This window comes from Juglans microcarpa x Juglans regia, chromosome 5D, assembly GCF_004785595.1.
Source record: "Juglans microcarpa x Juglans regia isolate MS1-56 chromosome 5D, Jm3101_v1.0, whole genome shotgun sequence".
Taxonomy (NCBI): Eukaryota; Viridiplantae; Streptophyta; class Magnoliopsida; order Fagales; family Juglandaceae; genus Juglans; species Juglans microcarpa x Juglans regia.
In genome coordinates this window covers 13,074,059-13,089,312 of record NC_054602.1, presented here as the reverse complement: position 1 = coordinate 13,089,312, position 15,254 = coordinate 13,074,059, and the positions used below count along the sequence as shown (strand labels likewise).

The 15,254-nt window shown below is 32.9% G+C and overlaps 1 long non-coding RNA gene and 1 pseudogene across 1 annotated transcript; one reads left to right on the top strand and one right to left on the bottom strand.

Annotated features, from left to right (window-relative positions):
* The first annotated feature begins 4,123 nt into the window (after positions 1 to 4,123).
* LOC121265278 lies at positions 4,124 to 5,685 on the top strand (annotated as a pseudogene).
* Positions 5,686 to 6,718: 1,033 nt separating this feature from the next.
* On the bottom strand, positions 6,719 to 10,281 carry LOC121265281. Its single transcript, XR_005940645.1, has 2 exons — positions 9,943 to 10,281; positions 6,719 to 6,971 (listed from the first exon to the last, which is right to left on the bottom strand). It is a non-coding gene; the product is annotated as an uncharacterized LOC121265281 (long non-coding RNA).
* Between the last annotated feature and the right edge of the window lie 4,973 nt (positions 10,282 to 15,254).

The window sequence follows — 15,254 nt, the reverse complement described above, 5'->3', positions numbered from 1 at the left end:
AATTGATGCAAAACAACTCATTTTGGATTGTTGGGTTGCAAAAATCTCAACTACTAAAAGTGTCGTCGCGAGAAATATATTTTCAGCAATTTAGGTCGCTAGAAATATGATTGCGGGAAATAAGTTGGTAGCATACAACTGATTGCAACAATTTATAGTACTTTTATGACGACTATTTTGGCTGCAAAAAGTTTCGATTTAAAATAGACAGACCTCTCTTTTTCCTCTCTCTCTCTCTCTCTCGCGCTCTACTCCTCTTTCTCTCTCGCTCTGTTCCTTTTCCCCATTTCCAAAACAGCCAAGCCCTAACCCTAATGACCGCCCACTTTTTTCTTCTAACTCTATTCCTCTTTCTCTCTCATTATCTCGTGTTTGCTGGTTCAATTGCAGCTATATTGCATATTGGATACATAATCTATATGCTAAATAAATATCATATACATTTGACAGTGTTTTTACTCATATTTATGTGGGGGGAGGTCTTAGATTCAAGGCCACTTATGAAGTGGTGACAGACAGCCCACTTTCTTCTCTAATCTTGAATATTGTTATTGTACTAACTGATATTATTTTTTTTAAATAAAGAGTTAGGAGGGTCCTACTGCAGTGTTAGAAATATGCATGTTGGTTTGGGCTCTTTCACTTCTTTCACGTGCTTTCTCATCTTGGTGGAGAATATGTATTCTCCATTGTCCCAAAGCAACCAGAAATACAAAGACATTGTTATAAGATAGTTTTGTATCTCAAGTAGAGGTTGGTGGTCTATGGAGGTAATGGGGCCATAGTATTGTAGAGTGTGGAAATTTATACCCGCAGCAGTAGGGGGGACCAAGTAAAATTATTCTCCATACTATATCTACATTTGGTGATGGATCCCAAATTGGCTAAACTACTCATTCATTTTATAAGTTGCCAATTGTTAACTTCTTATTTGATAATCCACTTTTTGTGATTATTCACTTCACCAATGCTTGTTATAGAAATGATAACTTGAGTTTTCCTGAAACTATTCTTGTTTTTACAGGAAATTGTACATGTTTTATGGTATGTAGGTTGTATTAGTTTAAAACAGGGCAACTCTTCTCCCACTACTCATGTCGCCTACTAATTGAAGGAAAAATTAAAAACTTGGTGGATCTCTTGGGTTTTCTCTATTATTTTTGGCTTTACATGGATTAAATAATCTCATACATATCTTAGCTTCTGGTGTAGTTGTGTGGGGGGTGAACAAGCTGGTGTAGGTGTGTGGTCATGCAGTACTTATATTACAAAAAAAGTTAATAAGATAGTGTGGTTGTATAGTTGATTCATTATTATTTATTTTGTAATGAAAACTTTCCTCATCTTTTTCTGACATGCTATTGGGTTTGACTATTTTTATTATTGTGCTTGTATTTCTTGGCTCAATTGGTCAATGTAGTTAGAAATGGTGAAAGATATTGATTTTCTTTGCATTCTGTAAATAAATTGTATTACTGCTAACATTTTATTGTTTTTTCATGTTAAAAATTAGTGTTTACGGGTTCTGTTACAAGAAGAGGGTAGCTTGATTAGAGTCCAAATTAAAACTTAGTGTTTATGGGTTCTGTTACAAGAAGAGGATAGCTTGATTACAGTCCAAATTTGTCTCATACTCTCACGCGTGTTATTGAGATAATGAGTCTTCTAATGATTAATGTGAAAAGAGTTATGTGCTGCAGGAGGATGAGTTATTAGTACATAGGTTTTATTGTTATGGTGTATGATATCTATGAATTGTTTGATGTGAGTTGTTCCCATTAAATATGGCAGAGTACATGAAAGTTTTATCTTAATTATTTGTTATCTTTCATCAGCTTATGATAGTTTCTTTTGTGCTACATGTAAGTTGTTTTTTTACCCTATTTCTACTATTGGTTTGTGATTGTGCAGGGTGGATGCTTTGATTTTGGTTCTGAAATGGGTTCTAATGGAGGGTGGTGGCTTCTATATGTTGTGGAGATTAGCCACTGTGTGGATTGGAGCTGGTTCTCAATCTCTAATATATCCAAAAAGTAAATATCCTTCCCTTTGTTCCTAATGCATTAGTTTATAAAAATTATCAATTTTTTGTTATTGAATTTTTGTCTTCATTCTTTTACTTGGTCCGTTGAGAATTTCTACCCTTTGGTAGTTGATCTCTCATGACAACTAATTTTGGGTTGATTTTTTTACTTCAAAAAAAAAAAAAAAAAAAAAACTCACATTTCAATGAAGTAATATTCCTAAATTTTGATTGATGTGAATTTATTTTTTTGCATTCTTAATTGGTTGCAGGAAAGGGAAAGTTGTTGTTGCTAGATGTCAATGACTTTTCTTTAAAGGTAACATTTACCGCCAAAGTCTTCCTCATTTTCATATTGTCATACTATAATACTTCTATTTTTATATTTTTATGTTCCGATTCCTACATATGGAAAGCACATACGGTCGTACTAAAAAAGAACGTGGAGCACTGACATTGGCTTAGCCAAATGTTACTGACAGTCATATTTTAAAAAATGTTCACGTAATTTCAGTTACATTGAATTAGCTAAACACAATTCATTTGGAAGATAAGTTACAGTAACTTCATCCTTAGAGTCATATATATATGAAGGAACTGTAGCATCTTCATTCTAATATTTTATTATTTCTTGTATTTCCCTTTTCTTTCTCTCTAGTATAACTTCATCCCTATAGTAACTTCATCCCAAGAATTACAATGCATTTTTTTTTTATTATTAATTATATTTTTATAAAATGATATTAATCATCTTTCTTTTAATATTTTTTAAAACATAAAAATAATTAAGAAATTATTTTTTGTATCTATCTATAATCGTGCAAGAATTATAATAATGTGAATAAACTTTTTATTAATTCTTTATAATGTACAAAATAATGCAATAATCTTATCTTATGCCCTTCTGTTTCTTCCTGTGTAGTGTTTTGATTTTGTTTTTGTACTTTTTCAGGCCAAATAAAGAGAGAATCGCTTATTGGGACTTCCGACACCCATTAGCCAACACACGCCCCACCTAGAGGTTGCCCAGCCGCCGATCTTCAAGACTACCAAACGCGGCACCAATCGGAGTGGAGCATAGCCTACATGCACGAGTTGAAGATTCGGAGCTCGTAGGCGCTTGGCCCTCACGCGCCACCAAGGAGCCCTCTACCGCTGCAACAAGCAGCTATTCCAAATCTTCCAAGATTAACCATCGATTTTCCTCCCAGAGTGGCACGTGTATTGCAAACGCCATATCAATGTTTTTGTGCACTGTTTTTTCATTTTTACAGTGTTTTCACAATGTAGTTTATTTAGTGTCCTGTCTTTATTTTTTTGAAAAATAAAAATCCAAAAACACAGTGCATTCGAACCTTAGTCTGAATGGAGTGGTCCCCCCTCCCCCCCCCCCTTCCGCTTAGTCGGGGTATGGAGTTTTGTCACCCGGTTACTATTAACTCTGTCATGGGCAGAGTTGTGCTATCTCTTAGACTTAGGTCTAGACCAATTCATCATATCTTATCATTACAACTTTCTTAAATTTCTACACACAATATAATAAACAATTCAGCATTTTCAAATCCCAAAAAAACTTTTCCAAATTCGACATAAAATATAATAAACAAATTAATTTTTATTCTACTATTTATAAATCATCTCAACTCATCTCTGAATCCAAACCACTCTTTAAGGTGAAGTTGACGTCCAAACACTCTTGCCCTTAATTTTCTCTCTCTTGCGCCTAACTTGGACTTTTTCTATAGGATCACAATAAAAAAGTGAATTTTTTTAGTGGGTGTTTTTAAATGAACAGAGAGGTTATAGGTTTTGGGCATGTACATGCATGGCTAGAAAAGGGAGGGTGAGTGCCCACCACTGCCAATAGGGGGGAGGAGTAGGACGGACCCAACAAGTAAAAACGACAATATTATATAATTTTATTTCTTAAATTCTAATATTTGTTTTACTTTGACATGATTTCAAGATGTGGGGATCATGAGTTTTCAAACTTTTTTTATTTTTTTAATTTATTTAGGAGGAAAATTAATGTGGGAATGTTTTTGTAGTTGATAAATCATGGGGTAAGCAATTCCCTGTTGGAGAAGGTGAAATCTAGCATTCAAGAACTATTTAATATGGATATGGAAGAGAAAAAGAAGTATTGGCAAGGTGAAGGAGAAGGAAAGGTCGAGGGATTTGGACAAAGCTTTGTTGTTTCGGAGGAGCAAAAGCTGGACTGGGATGATATGTTCTACCTCATAACCCTTCCCACCTATCTCAGGAAGCCCCACTTATTCCCTCAATTTCCTCTCCCACTCAGGTCATCTAATCTCTTCTTCGCTCTCATGCTTGCATGCAGATTTTTTAAAACAAATAAATAAAGAGTAATACTAAATACAGTTATGAATTATGTAAGTATCACACACTCCTTTTGAAAATGAGTGGAGTCCACCATTAAAAAATAATTTTTTAATGTGAATCTCATATTTATTCATTTTTTTAAAGGAGTGCATGACGCTTGCAAACTCCACAAAATATCATTTATCTTTCTTTAATGGAGAAAACGTTAAGGATCTATTTGGAAACATTACTATTATCAAATATTTTCAAAATACTTTATTACTATTCACAAACTATTCATTACTATTCTCACTACTCTTAAGACTGTTTAAACGTAGTAAAACGTTGAGAACATCTAAATTGTTTAATATAAAATATTCGATATTTTACTGCCATTAATGATCATGTGATTCAATCAAACCATATATCTTTAAATCTTTGAGCTGAAGGAAAAGTTGAAAAGATCAAGCTTGTATGCAGAGATAACTTGGAAGCTTACTTAGCAGAGCTGAAAAGTCTTGCCATGAAAATCCTAGATCAAATGGCCAAAGCTCTAAGAATGGAAAGTAATGACATGAGGTGCCTATTTGAAGAATGGCTGCAGGCAATGAGGATGAACTATTATCCTCCATGTCCACAACCAGAGCTTGTCATCGGCATCAACGCTCACTCCGATTCCGTAGGCCTAACAATCCTCCTCCAACTCAATGAAATTGAAGGGATTAGAAAAGATGGAATGTGGATCCCAATTAAACCCCTCCCCAATGCTTTTGTCGTCAACATTGGAAATATTTTGGAGGTAAATCTCGGAGATTTTAGATTAACCTAAATTTATTTCGGTTCATTCACAAATCTTTCACCAATACTCAAAAGTATTGACATACACTTTCTATGATTTGAAGAGACATATACATTATGTAAATCTCCCAACATAAAATGTTAACCATATATATCTTTCTTACTGTAAAAGAAAGTGTTTGATTCTAGTTTTCAGTTGTTGGTTAATTCCCATGCATGAATGGTTTGGCAGATTGTGACAAATGGTATCTACCGTAGCATCGATCATCGTGAGACTGTGAACTCAGAAAAGGAGAGGCTGTCGATGGCCACATTTTTAAGCCCAAGGCTGGAAGGAGATTTCGGTCCAGCGCCAAGCCTTTTGAATAGAGTCACCGGCATTATTCAAAAGAACAAGAGTTGCAGATTACTTGAAGGGTCTTTTTTCACGGAAACTCGATGGGAAGTCATACGTTGATGCTATGAGGATCCAGAAGTGAGGGCGGAAAATGCAAGCTCTTTATCACAGCGCTAAATAGCCTTTGACCTTGCTTGCTTGCTTTAAAAAGAAATAATTCCCAGTGGCTCGTCTCAAGTACTGAAGTTTAGCTTTTGCCAATGTGGGACCAACGGAAACTTGTAACTCTACTGTAGTATATATTAGATCTATGTCCATAATGTTTGATATTCTACTATGCATGACTCAGTAAATCACAACCATTTGTTTCCTAAAAACAAATTAAAGTGATCTATACAAACGAGCAATGTTATTCTTTATTTTAAATCTTATCATCCCCAATCACATTTACAGATGTGACACAATTTAAATGATTTCATGTGTCAATCATCTAAAAATGAATACCGTTCAAAATTTATGTAATTAAGGATGACAAATATAAAATGAAAAACATCATTTCTCAAATTCGCATATGGTAAAACCTGATTCACATGTATTTGAAAGTAACTAATAAGACTTAAAAGAAATCTCCACTGTTAGTTGATATTCTCAATGATGAAAGTCATCAACATTGCCAATTAATTCTTTTAGACCCTAGTTTTTTGTTGGGCAAGTCCATGCACTAACTTTTTTTTATTAGCACTGAGTGTCCAGAACAACGTCTTAACTGATCCCGAGTATTGCATAGGCCCTCAATAAGGAGTTTCCCACAAATGCACCTCGAGTAATTTAAAGAGAAAATCCTTTAATACGATGGCCCCTAGAAATTGTTTGCACCCAATGGGATTTGAACGTTAGACCTGGAAGGAGCATACCTCCAAGCCTTAGGCCTTAAACACTTGAGCCAATCCCTAGGAGTTAAGTCCATGCACTAACTTTAAAGGAAAGAAACCAACATCCAAAGCTAAACAAATTGAGTAAATATTTGAAGCAGGTCGCCATATCCAGAAAGGAGCACCAAGGCACAAAGACATTCCCAGCCAACACCACCACTAGGGCAGAGAGGCATACATTTTAAAGAAACAAATTGTGGAATCCAATATAGAATGGTGCCCACGCGGGGGGAGGAAGGTAGGGAGGGAGGAGAGAGAGGAGGATTCAAATCAGTCACTAGGTAAATACTCGAAAACAAAACAGAATAGAAATAGAAGGTGCAGCAAGGCATCTATTATCCAAAGAATTTCAAAATAGATAAAAAAGAAAAATATAAAGTGAATCTTAATATGATACAAAGATAGCTAAGTTATGCGGACCAATGGCTTCATTCCCTATTCCAGACCTGAAGTATATTAATGCATAAACTCCAACAGTACCTTTTAGTGAGAAATTTTTCATCTATTATGTTGGAATAGAGCACAACCCTTGCAGCAGGCATCATTAACATCTCTGAACCTAACATAGATGGAACAAGAAGCATTGTCAAGAAATGAGTATGATAAGCAGCATGTCAAAAGATAACTACATCAAGATCAATTCAACAGGGAGAAAGAGCACTGCAAGGGAACAAACAAACTTCTACACTATCCATAGCACAAACAAAGTTCAGTCAAAATATAATACAAAGTTACATTGTTGAAGTTGCAACTTTGCTCTGTAGTAGTAAAATGGTAGGTTCCCCACAGAAACTGATACTGATCTCCAAACTCATATAGGGTCATAATTTAATAAACGTTCAAGCTGCCTAGAGATGTTCAACATGTTTCGCAAACTTGTATTGACATGGGGATTCCATAGCATGCTTACTCTCTTATATTAGATAAGACAAAGAATACATGTAGCTGTATCTAAACACATGAATGCCTTGTATCCCTTAAGTTGCAGTATCTTTATGCACATACATTCGCATGCATTTGCTTATGTACATAGGAACATCAATTGGACATGCTTCTATATATGTATTCATATTAGTGTGCATCATCAAAATCATGCTGCACAAAGTCAAATCGAGAAATTCCACCAAAAGGTATTTTGCGTTAATGGATCAATCTAAACACAATTTTTAACCAATTCACCCCCCACCCCCCCAAAAAAAAAAAAAAAAAAAAACACACACCCCTTCCGAAATCCCAGAACAAAGAAAATACAAATACAGTCTCTTGCAAAAACTGAATACCGTTCAAGATCCTATGGGCTTGTAGTTAAAACTGTCAGGTTTGAAAGAAACAAGGGGTGTAAAAATTGAAAATAAAAAACAGAAGGGGGAAAGAAATTTGAAAAAAGAAACATCTGGATATGGTCCTATAAACATTTACAAGGTTACACATTTCCTATTGCATACTTCAGAGCCATGCTACTTTTTTAGCTTTATCTTGCCAACTGTTTTCACATAGAAAAACTAGCAAGATATCCAGGCCCACAAACTTACAGAAGCATGATCAACCCGGAAAATGTCAACTTGCATTTCCAAAGGAAAAATACTCTGGGTATTGGTTTGCTGCACCATGGGGAGGAGTTGTTTATAGTTTTGTTGTGCTGATTTGAAAATATCCCAAATCATCAAGTTCAACTCTGGGCAACCACATTATTGACCTCCAAGTGGCATCGTTGTTATTCACCAAGCTAGGGTCAAAAAAATTTAAAATTGGAACTTCAAGATGGTATAGATTTCTCTCGATTATGAAAAGAAAAGCTAAAATACACACCACTGCACCAGATTAATAATGTAAAGAATAAGAATTTTTTTTCTTTTTGAAGTGGAACCTCACCAAGGCAAGGAAGCCCTTCAAACTAACCTCTAGAGAGTAAAATCCCACATACACGACCTCACCAACAACAACCATGTATAGATAAGGTAATCCAAGGGAACTCTAGTACAAAATCAAAATTTCTATGTCTATAATTCATCTCAGGCCCACTCTTTGACCACTAGACTACACCTAGACAGATATTTTTTATCCTCTACAAATAATCAGTTTTACCAAAAAATAAAAATATGTGATGGGAGCTCATACGCTAGAAACAAAGGACTATCCAAAGCCCAACCATATTGACCATGCCTAGTGAAAGACAAATAAGGAAAATTACTCAACTAGTGGATTATTGAAGTAATCTAATTCCGGTATTGCGAAATGAGATTCATCCTCGCACAGAGTAGGATGCAGTACATTTTCAATACCAATTAAGTATTTTTTTTCAAGATATGGAAAAAAAATTTCCTTATTTGTTTTTTTTTAGGGGGGTGGGGAATTATGTATTTGTTTTTGAAGGTATGGAAACCTTTCTTCCTCTTTTGTTTTTTTTTTTTTGTGGGGAGGGGGGCGTTTACCATTAGACATAAATTTTTCTATACCCTTGCATGCACAAAGCATCTACCTAACCACCAATCAGGAGCAGTAACATAATTCCTCTCTCCTTTTAATTTCCATTCCATTCATTTGACAAGTTGGAAGGATAGATGATAAATGTACCCACCATCCAGAAACCAGCTCCCTCATAAGTCATAACATGCACCTGAATTCAGATACAACATTGGACCGTGCACATGGATGCAATGCACATGTATATAAATTAATGCACTTACTTGCGATGGACCCACTAGCCAGTATAATTTACACTTCTTCAGTTATTCTCCTGTTTTCCAAGACAACAGGTGCGCTTATTATGTAGTCAATTCAGTCCATGTCAGGGGATACAACACTAAACCCATCCACCCCATTTTAATTCACCAAGTGAAGCACATTTCAGGATGCACTAATTTATGATTTCTCTCTCCATCTCTTTCCCACCATCTCCAAGAGACTTCCAGGGCAGTGGGAATTTCCTATTGCCTTCCATTACCAGTTAGAGTGTTATATGGATTTTTACTGTTCCAATTCTTTTTGCGTTTTTTTTCCATTGATGGTTCAAGTCTTATTGTTTGTATCCCACAATGGTCAGATTTCTCGGTGCAATATTTACAATGACTCTGTTAACGATTTAGCACATTCCTGACAAGGAATCTACGTGTTTTACCAAAAATTTCTCACTTGTTAAAATTATCTCAACATTCTACGATGTATATGTAAAATCTAGTATCCTTGATAAAATCATAGGGCAGAACTCGTAGATTACATTGCAAAATACCGCAAATCCACATAACAAGAGGTGATCAGCATGAGAAAGATGTAAATAACGAGCAAATGGGAGACATTCTGCTGATAAAGTAGACAACCCATATCATCACAAATGGCGAAAACCAAACTTGGGAAACAGTAAGGGTCGTACCATCACAATGCGAAATAAAACTCAGATTCTCACAAGAAGAAAAAGCAGAGATTTTCACAGCCCTAGCTGAAGAGTAAAATCAACCCTCCCCCTCCCTAAAAAAAAAAAACAACAACAACAACAACAAAAGTAAGAACAAAACCTTGTAGGAAAATTATACCTTTTGAGCACAAACCATCTCTCAGGGAACTGAATCACAAGGTGACGAAGGCCACGGCCAGCATGGGCTTGGGTTCGAACTAGTAAACGCATCCTAAACCCACGAACCCAGATGGTGAGAGATGTGGGTTTAAGGAAAGTGAGGGTTTGGTTGGTGCAGGGATGGAGTGATGAGATTGGTGCACGAATTACGAGAGAGAGAGAGAGAGCTGTTTTTTGTGTGTGTGTTTTTTTTTTTCAATAATATTTTGGTTGCTTTTGCGTATCCGAGGTAAAGTATGTTTGGTTTGAAAACGAAACCCCGCCCTTCTGTCTTCGAAACTGTCCCTTCGTCTTTGTCGTCTCAGGTTTTGAGTTTTGACTCCGTTCCGCGCGCGTTGTCCACGCGTCCTAACTAGTTTAAGATTTATTTTATATACTTCTTTTAAAAATCTAGATAAGATCGCCAAACGATATCGTATCTTTCGGCATTAAATATTACGCGGTTCACTTGTTCTTCGTGCTTATCATTATGAAAAAATATCTAACACGTCAAATTATAATAAATGTTTGGAAAAAGCTGCTCTCACCGATTATTTTTTTTATTTTTTATTTAATGATTTAAAAAGTGTTCTTTAATAGATATTGTAATTTTTTATGTATTTAAAAAGATTAAAAATATGTATAAAAAAAGAATCGGAGGAATCCTCGGTAGCGTAGAATGATCCTAACATTCGTTTGAATAGTAAAATAAGATAAGATAATTTTAAATAAATTAAATAAAATATTATTAAAATATTATTTTTTAATATTATTATTATTTTAAAATATTAAAAAAATTATAATAATAAAATAAAATAAAATTATTTCTGTATCCAAACGAATCCTTACACCGTAAATTACACTCTCAAAATTTCAATAGATAGCGTAATGGTTTGGAGATGAGCAATATAAATCAGATACCATAAGTTCAAAATTTGGTATGCACATTCTTAGGTTGCGTTTGAAAAATGAGGTATTCTCAGATATTTTGTTAATAGTAATGAAAAAGTATTGATAGAATATTGAATAGTAGTGAAAAGTAGATAAAAAATAATAATAAAATAATAAATAGTAATGAGGTATTCTAATAATACCAAAATAGGCCAATGTCACAAGACTAGAGAATTTTTCTTTCAATTATCAAAGTACTGGCGAGAAACTTTTTCCAAGATACCAAGTCCCAATAAAGAAATAGTAATGCTAGATACAATCGTGGAATAGATAAACATTGTATAATATTTTTGAAAAAATAATGTGATCTAGTATTAAAAATTAATTTTTTTTATGTAGATCTTGTATTTACTTATTTTTTCATTGAGATTACATAGCGCTTACGCATTCAATATCATTTATCTAGAATTGTCCATGCATGAATCATAGCTCTTGTTTAAAAGGGGGTTTAAACCTAAAGGCCATGGGAATTTTCTCTATGTTAATATGGATACTCATGAATAGGAGAGGAAAATATGTTCAATTGTTGCAAAGAGGGCATACGTTGAATAGCTTGATTTTATGATGAGTTTAGGCTGTGTTTAGATGTTGAACAGAATTGAGTTGAGATGAGATGATAAAATATTGTTAGAATATTATTTTTTTAATATTATTATTATTTTGAAAAAGTTGAATTGTTTATTATATTTTGTATTGAAATTTAAAAAAAAATGTAATGATAAGTTGAGATGGATTTAGGAACCAAACGAAACCTAAATTTTAGGGACAATAGTTTACTATACGTGAGGATCAAAACTTTGTGGAAAGTTTTTCAGAGTTTGTATCTAATATCTATTATGAATTTTGGCTTTTCGCTCCTTTAAGTGCTTCTATTTTAAGTTTGGATTGTATTTAATCATAAGATGATTGAAGATACACTAATGAAAATCTTACATGAACAATAGATTTCATGTGAAACCCTACTCGTAAATGTATCAGCACTCTTGCATATATTTAATTATTAAGTATAACATTTAAAGACATTTGAGTACATTAGTTATCTATTTATCTGTTTCGGATCATTATATATTTTTAAAGATACATTTGTAGATTAAATATTTCGCTCTTTTTTAAGTGGCATTACAATAAGGTTATGATCGCTCGACTTTTTACATCCAATTATGCATTATAAACTCTCTATAAATTCGTCTAAATTCTCTTTATAATAACATCATTGTTAAACAAGAACATTATCATATTTACATACTCTATGAATTTCTAATTAATCTTAACCAAAAGTTGAAAATTCTTTTGAGTTTTCTTTTCAATTTTTCTTTACAATTAATCTCAAAGGAAGAAAAAAAAAAAAAAAGATGGAATTCCTCCTTCATATTCCAATCTCTTCCTTTCCCACCTAAGCAAGTAAACAAAATTAATTGTACGTGTGCCTGTTTTTCCTCTTTTGAAGTAATCCTCGACACCTTTTCTTTTGAACTACCCTTCGCCTACATTGTAACCATTGATTAGCCTTGAATTCTAAATTAAATGGAAGCCGGCCAAAGTCATGACTTGTTAGGTATCCGTATCCTTGAAGCCTGTTCTGATATTTAAATAAAAAGTACCGACAAAGACACAATTATGAGATGTCAAACATAAAGCAATAATGCTTGATATTAATATAGATTATACTAGTGTCGCATATTTATTTTAAAAAAAAAAATGAGATGTGTCATTAAAAAATTAATTTTTTATATAAATTTCATATATACTTATTTTTTAAAAAAAAAATATGCTGTGTTTGTATATTTTATGATTGAAAATATTATTTCTTATTTATAAAAGATGAGATTTTTATAGAATAATGAGTCTTTCAACTTTTTTTTTAAAAAAAAAAAAAATCATTCTATTCTTAAACCTGTATGTAGAATATATCATCTATATTACGTAACTGATAAAATTTTATTTATAAGATTCAAATTTTAAAATTTATCTTTTAAATCAAATTATATCATATAAGCATCTTATTAGTCATACTCTATATACCGACTTAAAGAACAAAATTTTTCTTTTTAAAAATGCATTCCCTTTAATATAAAATTGTAAAAATTTTAAAAAGTAATGCATATTTATCATTTTTCTTACAATATCTACAATTCTTAAGTATATTGAAAATTTGAGTCCATAAACAGGACCACCCACCATGCCACATGATGCATATATACATATACTTGGTGCCAGATTTTAATAAGGGCATGAACACAAGAAGCACCCAACAGGGGCCAGACCCATGCACTGCCCAGAGTGGTATTGAGATCAATGACATAGCCTTTTTCCTGTCCCTTGGGCTTGTCTTTATCCATTGTGACTCTCTCCCTAGATAAGAATTGATCCCTACAATTCCTTTTTATGTCATTTCTATAAACATATACATGCCCAACCTATACATTCTGTGCACCAAAATTCTTAGAATTTTCACCAGAATAGCCAGACCCATGCACTGCCCAGAGTGGTATCATGATATATATATATATATATATATATATATATATATATATATATATTCTTAGAGAATATTTTGCTAAATTCATGCCAAATTCAGCTACCTGTGATTGAAATGGTTAGAAGTTTGTTGACACTTCTTTTTCTGTCAGTTGAGCTTTTGGGCTCATATGCTAAAAGTAATTAGATTCGGTGCATATGCATCAAAGTGTTGTGTGGTCTACTCGCTTTCAGTCCTTTGCTTAGATTTTGGTAGCCTTACCTTCTATGTGCAGCATTAGGTGAGATTTAAATAGTAAGTTAAGATGAAATGAGTCGAGATGAAAGTTAAAAATTGAATAAAATATAATTATAATATTATTATTATTTTGAAATTTTAAAAAAATTGAATTGTTTATTATATTTTGTGTGAAAATTTAAAAAAGTTATAATGATTAGATGAGATGAGTTGAAACTATCTTTGTCATTTTTTTTTTTTTTCCTTTTCAGGAAAATATTAAGGCCCCAACCTTATATATTCTTTTGGTAATTCAAAGACCAAATCAATAGTGTAATTTTCCCATAGATAATTACATTAATTAGGGTATGCTAATGTGTCCAACATTTAGTAAGCAATGGTGACAATCGCACTTGCTCTTTTATTTTCTATTTTTGAGAAAGTTAAAAAAAAAAAGGCAATAATTAACTAAGAAAATATGAAAAAATAAGGAACAAAGGTCTAACAATTCATCAAAATAATACAACCACAAAGAACCCACAAAAAATATATAAAACTACCGATATTGACACATGCAATACAGCTAAAGGTGTAAATCGGTCCGGTCTAATCCAATTCGGTCGGGGGGATGATGGACTTTCAATCCTAGACCGAACCAGACCAATCGCCCCTAGTGGACTATTAGCTATCAATCTGGTCGGTCCATCTCAGTCCAGACCAGTCTTCAATGGGGGCCTAATCACACACAAGACCTTATCATTCTTGAAGTATACAAATAAGTCCGCAATGTGTATTCTCGGCCCATTAGTATTAAAAAGAAAAAACCCATAATGTTTATAATTTTGAATAAAACAACTATTTGACTTTATTTGTATATTTTTTACTTAAAAATACCCTAAAAATAGTTGTTCAAAATTATCAAAATTGATAATTGATATTAGTTAATTAATAATTATATATTTAACATTTTATATTTTTAATAGTCATAGATTAGATGAAAATTACATAATTCACTTATAACTACTACATAAAATAATATATATAATTTATAAAAAAAATATTTAAATATATATATTTATAGTTCAGTCAATCCAGTCCAGTCAATTTTTCCAATCCAGACCGGGATCCAAACCGAAAATTTTACATCCCTAGGTACAGCAAACATGTACAACAACAAAGAACCCAACACATATAGAAGCAATGCATGCATGGTGACAGTAAAGCATATATAGCAATAAAGAAAACCCAAAAGTGGAGGTACTTTAAATTTCATATATATATATATATATATATATATATATATTGGAAATACTGCTAAAAGAAGAAAGCGGATCACATACATATGCTTTAATCATTTGATTCATAAAACCTTATGGTGTTGTAATTTAGTAAATCAGGTGTAACGATTTGGTTGCATCGATCTGTGCAATTCCTGCTCCTGGTGCTTAAATGGTAACAAGACTACGTACATATTTGTCTATAGAAAAAATAAAAAAAAAAAAAAAATATATATATATATATATATATATGAAATTTTGTTCCGAATAAAAATTCAGAACAAATTTACCTGTCTTACCTATATCCTCTTTAAATATTTACTGGATCCATCTTGTGATGAACGAGCTACAAGGACTACTCGTACTTGG